This window comes from Tupaia chinensis, unplaced genomic scaffold (genome assembly GCF_000334495.1).
Source record: "Tupaia chinensis unplaced genomic scaffold, TupChi_1.0 Scaffold143734_1, whole genome shotgun sequence".
NCBI lineage: Eukaryota > Metazoa > Chordata > Mammalia > Scandentia > Tupaiidae > Tupaia > Tupaia belangeri.
In genome coordinates, this window is record NW_006203583.1 from 265304 (window position 1) to 272058 (window position 6755).

Genomic DNA, 6755 nt, shown 5'->3' on the forward strand with positions numbered 1-6755 from the left:
ATGTTAGAAAGTTTTGCTGCAAATTTTTTGGAATTCTCAGAAATAATACCTCCTTGAAAGGGGACAGAGGCCAGGTTCTGTCCTCCCAGGAGGAATGGAAGGGGGTCCTTCTCCAGCATTCAGAGCACAATTTTCAGACACAGAAGGGTCAGCAGGATCCTGGTGTAGAAAGAGCAGGGAAAACAAGACTCTCCTGGCCACCCATCTCTGCCCACATCTCCATCTCTTTCAGCTCTGCTACTATCTGAGTTGTTAAAATAAGTCTAAGAAGAAAGGCGAACTGGCACAAATAAAGAAAATCCTGCAAAATATAGCATAAGACTCCATTGTGTGTCTTCCTATGGCACATCTTTAGGATGAGTCATCTTAAAGATGCCTTTGAATATCCAAAATTTTTTTGCACAAGAAGAAGCCTTGTCACAGTCTATTACCTCAAAAGGGATGTTTCTTTGGATATGTTTTATTTAAGAAAAGAAATACTAAAACTAAAAATCATCCAGCTGGGCAAGGACGAGATCTTGGAATGTGTCTTGTATAATAATTTGATGAGAGTGAAGGAAATTTTGCTATTTAGTAATTCACAATTTTTAAAAAAATTTTATATGTGTATGGACTAATACTTTTTAGAGGACTGACTATTCAAGTACGAAAGTCGACAAAACACTCAATTCACCAATAGTTTTAGATGGGTTTCTATTCCCTCTAAGCTTAAACTATATCTGAAGAGCCATTGGTCATTTTGCTTTGTCATTGCAGTTAGTATAATTTTTATATTGTGTGATTCCAAAATAAACCATATGTCACCATGAGATAGATTTAACTCATTTATTAATATCTACAACATATTAGATGACTACAGCATTGAAAATATTAAAGTTCAATGTGTTTATAAATACCTACCCAGTCCTGAGTTAATAGAAATCATAAAAAGTATGTAACATTTTGTAAACTGCCCTCCAAAAGTTATTATATTAGACCGTATAACTATTCCTAAGGCGAAGGCACAGAGAAACTTGGATTCAGTCATAAACTGTATTTCTTTTTTTTTTTTTTTAATTTGGAGAGGGTTTTGCTATAGGGTGTGTGCACTCACTAGAAAGACAGAGCAAGAGACAGAGAGACAGAAAGTGAGAAATCAGCCCCAGGGAGGATGGCCATGCTGCAATCCCTTCTCCTCCATTCTCCTCTTGGGATCTTGGGCACAAACACGCATGCACCCTATGTGAGTTTAAACCACCGGGTTCAGGACTCGAGCAACAGTCAACTGTATAGGAGTCCAGCGACATAGCCATTTCACCATCTGCTGGTCCCATAAACTTTATTTCTATTTCCACTTAGCCATACAAATTCTGTGTTATTAACTATCGGACAGCGTACGTGAAGATGTGAGTGATACAACACAACTCACTATTATAGAATTGACATTCCAAGTCCTATCAGCCAATTAGTAAGACGCTGCAAATAGCAAATATCCTACATAAATTGGTACCATTCTCAGCACTTTAGAATTCCTAGTAGTGAGAAAGAGAGAGTTTTAAAAGATTTAAAAATCAAAGGTGCTGGGATCTATATATGTTCTCAAAATTTCCTCTGGTGTATTGTAAGTGGGGGTCAAGTGTAAAAGTTGGAAGAACAATGAAGAGTCCGTTACTATTCTTAATCTCCAAAATACATAAGGAAACTTCCGGGAAAAAAATGATTTTTGAAAATCATTGTTGTATAGTGTTTGAATCCACAGGAATAGGTGAGATCATTTGGAAATGAATTCCACAAAGGTGTTAGTGTGGCTCCAGTGAACTTACTAATGTAATCTTCTTTTTTTAATGAGGAAGAAGCTTCAGAAAGCACAGGGAATTTCTTAAGATGAAAGACTTATTGTTCCTTTAACTTTGGAGTGGAGGATGGCCGCGGCTAACAGAGAAAAGTGACACAGTTAACACAGCTGTGATAAGAGCATGGCTTCCACAAGGATCAACGATTGTGAATTTTTACTTAGCTTCATTTCTAGTGATATCTTGGCCAGAATGCTTCTTAAATGGCTTCTGAAAAGTATTGCCCACTGATGGATGTTTGGAATAAGGATGTTTCTTTAGGCTGCCACAAGATATCACAAATGACATGATTTCTCTTTTACAGAAAATTACTACAAAAGTGCCTTTATAACTGTATTTATCAACTTTATAAAAACATAAACTCTGGTTACGTATCAGGTTCAGCCTTTCTTGACATCCATAATACAGGCCTGCTTGGGAAATTTATGAAGTCAAAGTGCTAAAGTGACATTGTAAAGAAAAATACAACTGATCAAAACTGTGGCATTGGATTGAGACTAATTTAGGTGCATATGAACCAAGATCTTGGAAGTTTATGTTGATAGAGATTTTGGTATGTGATATCTTCTATTATTTTTAATAGAAAAGTCTCAAAATTAGGATAATTACTAGGAGACATATGCAAAATAAGTGTGATAGATGTAATTTGAATATATATGTGTAAAGAGAATAATAGATATATAAAATTAAATTTCTCCCCTATGGAACAATTGTCCAACAATTGTACCACAGAACCACTTTCACACAAGAAAGAATGAGTAGTAAGCCAATACGCTTGGTAATAGCTATGGAAAAATACATTAAAGGCCACAGGAGATGCTTCTCCTTCCCTGTCATTTAAACAAATATAGATAAAGCAATAAAAAACAAGTTTGCAGAACAGCATGAAAAGAGGTACAATAAGATGTTGTAAACTCATAAAATCTTCCTGGAAGAAAATTGAAAATTAGGGCCAGCAATATGTGGTGTTTAAAGCACTGGACTCCCACATGGTTGACCACGGTTTGAATCCCAGACCCTGTGGCTTGAAACTCACACCGGGCATGTATGTGTGTGTGCCCAAAATCCCAGGAGGAGAATGGAAGGAGGATTGCAGTGTGGCCATCCACCCTGGGGGGTGATTTCTCACTTTCTCTCTTTCTTGTCTCTCTACAATGAGCACATGTGTCCTATGACAAAAACCTAAAAAAAAACCCAAAAAACAAAAAAAACAAAGAAGCAATGCATATGATAGTATTTGGTGATCAGTGATTCTACTTGTAGGAATATATCTCAGATAAGATACTTCTAAGAGCCTTTCTACCCTCTTTGTGTCTGGCTGCTGTATGTACCAGTCAGCTCCCTCTCCTCATGTTCCTTGCCATGCCCTGGAAAACTGAGGAAATGAAAGACTTTCTGCTAACAGCCCAGTGAAAGGACACCAGATCTGTCAGGATCAAGGAAAAAAAAAGGATAATGTGAAGTGTAAAATTCGGTGCAGCAGATACCTCTACACCTTGGTCATCACAGACAAAGAGAAGGCATAGAAACTAAAACAGTCCCTCATCCAGGTTTGACAGTGAAGGAGCTAAATGAATCAGACACTCTCTGAACTACATTAGGCACTTTAAAAAAAAACAAACCTACAAAAATGTACTTTTTGTATCCACCTATTATAGCAAATTACTCATCATATTAAAAAAATTGAAAATAAAACTTATGGGTTGAGTTAGCAAATTGCAGTCTTTGTCTTGATAAATATGTGACTTTCTATACTTAGGAAATTATGTCAATGATTTAGATAAAAGACCACAAGTATGTTATCATATAAACCACAACTACATAACATTTAAATATCATTATACATATATACCTATAAAGATGAAAACAAGGGAGCAGCAGTGGGTGTAATGGCTATGTCACTGGACTCCCATGTAGCCGACTGCAGTTTGAGTCCCGGACTTGATGGCTTAAACTCATGCCAGGCGAGTGTGTGTGTGTGCATTCCCAAGATCCCAAGAATGGAGGATAAGGGATTGCAGCATGGTCATCCCCCCTGGGGGTGATTTCTCGCTTTCTGTCTCTCTGTCTCTGTCTTTTTGGCGAGCGCATGCGCCCTATAGTAAAAACCTCTCCAAAATAATAATAACAATAAGAAGAGGAATAAAAATAAAAATATTTAAAAAATAAAACAAAAAAAAGATGAAAATAACATAAATTGCTAATTTAAAAAATTAAGGCATAGGCCAAAGAGTTCTTTCAATAAAAAAGGTAATTAAAAATACCAATACAAAAGAAAAGATTTTTGAATCTTTCTTAATAGTTTTATTCTATTTTAAAATGTGTTAATTTGTTTCATGAGAGAGACAGAAAAGAGAGAAAGAGACAGAGACAGACACTTTGAACAGGGTCTTACTATCCCCCAGCTTCGATCAGCCCAGATCATAAGCACAACCCATGCTCCTGGCATACACAGGGAGGTCCTGGGACACAAACCTGGGACCCTATCATGTGGGTTTGATTTCATTACCACTGTGCCACAGTCTATCCCGTATTACTTTTTTTTTTTTTTTAGAGGTTTTTGGCTTAGGGTGCATGCACTCACTGCGGAGGGAGAGAGAGACACAGTGAAAGAAAAAATAAGAAATCACCCCCTTGAGGGGGATGGCCATTTGGCAATCCCCTCTCCATTCTCCTCCTGGCATCTTGGGCAGCACACACACGTGCCTGGCGTGAGTTTTAAGCCACTGGGTCCAGGACTTGAACTGCGGTCTGCCACGTGGGAATCCAGTGACATAACCACTATACCATCTGTTGGCCCCCATATAACTAGTTTTAAATTTAAGTTATTTTCAAATAAAATGAGACAGTGAATACTTTTTAGGGGTTAGAGAGCAAGATGAGACTTAGATGTGGATGTCCTGCGTAGTAAAATACAAAGGGATTTGGTGTCATGGATAAATGCACACTCTTTAAAACCCCCTCAAAATTTATAGTATGATAGCATGTTTTCTTTAAAAGATCTTAATTCAGCCATGCTATTGTTCTTTCTGCAATCATGTTCGTTAATTGTTCTCTCCCACCTTTTCCCCCTTTCGATGTTGACATTATTACACAGTTGTTAGGTTTTTAGTTCTAACATTTATCTTGCCATTAAATATGATCTCGAAGTACAGGAAAACCTTATTAATTGTGACCTTCCCAAATTGAAATTTGTGATAATATAGACAAGGTATGTTTCAGTTGTCTATGTATTGCATCATCCTGAAGGGTTTTATTCGATTAGGCAAACTCTCTGATTCCTGGCAAGGTTTCTCAGGATGACAGAGAGATCCTGAGCCCACTTTCACCAGCCTCTCTCACCTTCTGTCTGTCCACATAAACTGTCACTGTCACTGTCAGAGATTTCTTTCTTTCGTTTTTTTTTAGATTTTTGCCATAGGGCAAGTGTGGCCACCAGATAGAGACAGAGAGAGGGAAAGTGAGAAATCCCTTTCCAGGGTGGATGGCCACACCACAGTCCCTTCTCCTTTATTCTTCTGGGATTTTTAGGGCACACATGCACATGTATCTGGTGTGATTTTTAAGCTACCAGATCTGGGACTCAAACCATGGTCAGCCAAGTGGGAATCCAACACCTTAACAACCATACCACCTACTGGCCCTGAGATTTATATTTTTGATATAAGGCTTTGCTATCAATTGACACAAAAATATCCCTAGGGAAGTATTATCAACTAGAAATTGAAGTCCAGATATTGCCAAAAATTCTGTTTGCTCCATTCAGTGTTTGTATGTTCCCCATCTCACTCTGCCAGAATTTAAAAGTCCTTTGAGCATGTGCAGTGACCCTTAAACAACATGGGGGTTAGGGGTAATAATGCATGCCCCCACCCCATGCAGACAAAACTCTGTGTATAACTTAACTACTAAAATCTTATTCTGAACAAAAGCCTTACCAATAACATAAACTGTTGATTAACACATACTTTGTTTTATATTAACATGTATTATACACCATACTCTTACAATAAAGTAAGCTAGAGAAAAGAAAGTATTATTAAGAAATTTAGAAGGAAGAGAAAATGCATGTAATGTTTACTGAAAAAAAAATCCATGAATAGGTGGACTGCACAGTTCAAGCCTGTGCTATTCAGGGTCAGCTGTGTTTCTCAGATCCCAAAGCCACCACCAGTCTCACACCTTGCCACTTTATACATTTCAAGCTCTTTAATTCTTAAGATGCTCTCAGAAAACCATTTCAAAACGGCCCACCTTTTTTTGCCTTCAGTGAGCTCTGAAATAGTATTTCCTATCAGAAGTGCTCGATGTCATTTATTTTCCACTGCTTTGGTTGTGTTTATTAACATTTCATAGACATGGTCTGCTTTCTTAATTAAATTGTAACTCTTTGAGGGCAGGGATAGATCTTACATGCTTTTTTTAAAAAATTATTCACCAGAGAGAGTACCTTCACATACACGCAAGAGTGAGTGAGAGACAGAGAAAGGGAAAAACCCTCATGCTGAGATCCCCTTCTCCTGCCCCTCCAGCTCATCAGGATCTTGGCCACACACAGGTGCACACACCCATGGCATTTTCAAATCCAAGAGAGACCAGATAGTTTCTAGCTCTGGAGTTACGTTTACCACTTACTGCCCCACCAGGTTTGTCCCTCCTTCCTTCCTTTCTCTTTCTCCTTCTCTTTCTTTCTTCTCCATTCATTCCTTCCTTCCTTCCTTCCTTTCTTTCTTTCTTTCTTTCTTTCTTTCTTTCTTTCTTTCTTTCTTTCTTTCTTTCTTTCTCTCTTTCTTTCTCTCTTTCTTTCTCTCTTTCTTTCTCTCTTTCTTTCTCTCTTTCTTTCTCTCTTTCTTTCTCTCTTTCTTTCTCTCTTTCTTTCTTTCTTTCTTTCTTTCTTTCTTTCTTTTTTCTTCTTTCTTTCTC

At 37.6% G+C, this 6755-nt stretch overlaps 1 pseudogene; it reads left to right on the plus strand.

The window, feature by feature from the left end:
- Window positions 1-3194: 3194 nt before the first annotated feature.
- LOC114005394 (60S ribosomal protein L38 pseudogene) lies at window positions 3195-3423 on the plus strand (annotated as a pseudogene).
- Window positions 3424-6755: the final 3332 nt, after the last annotated feature.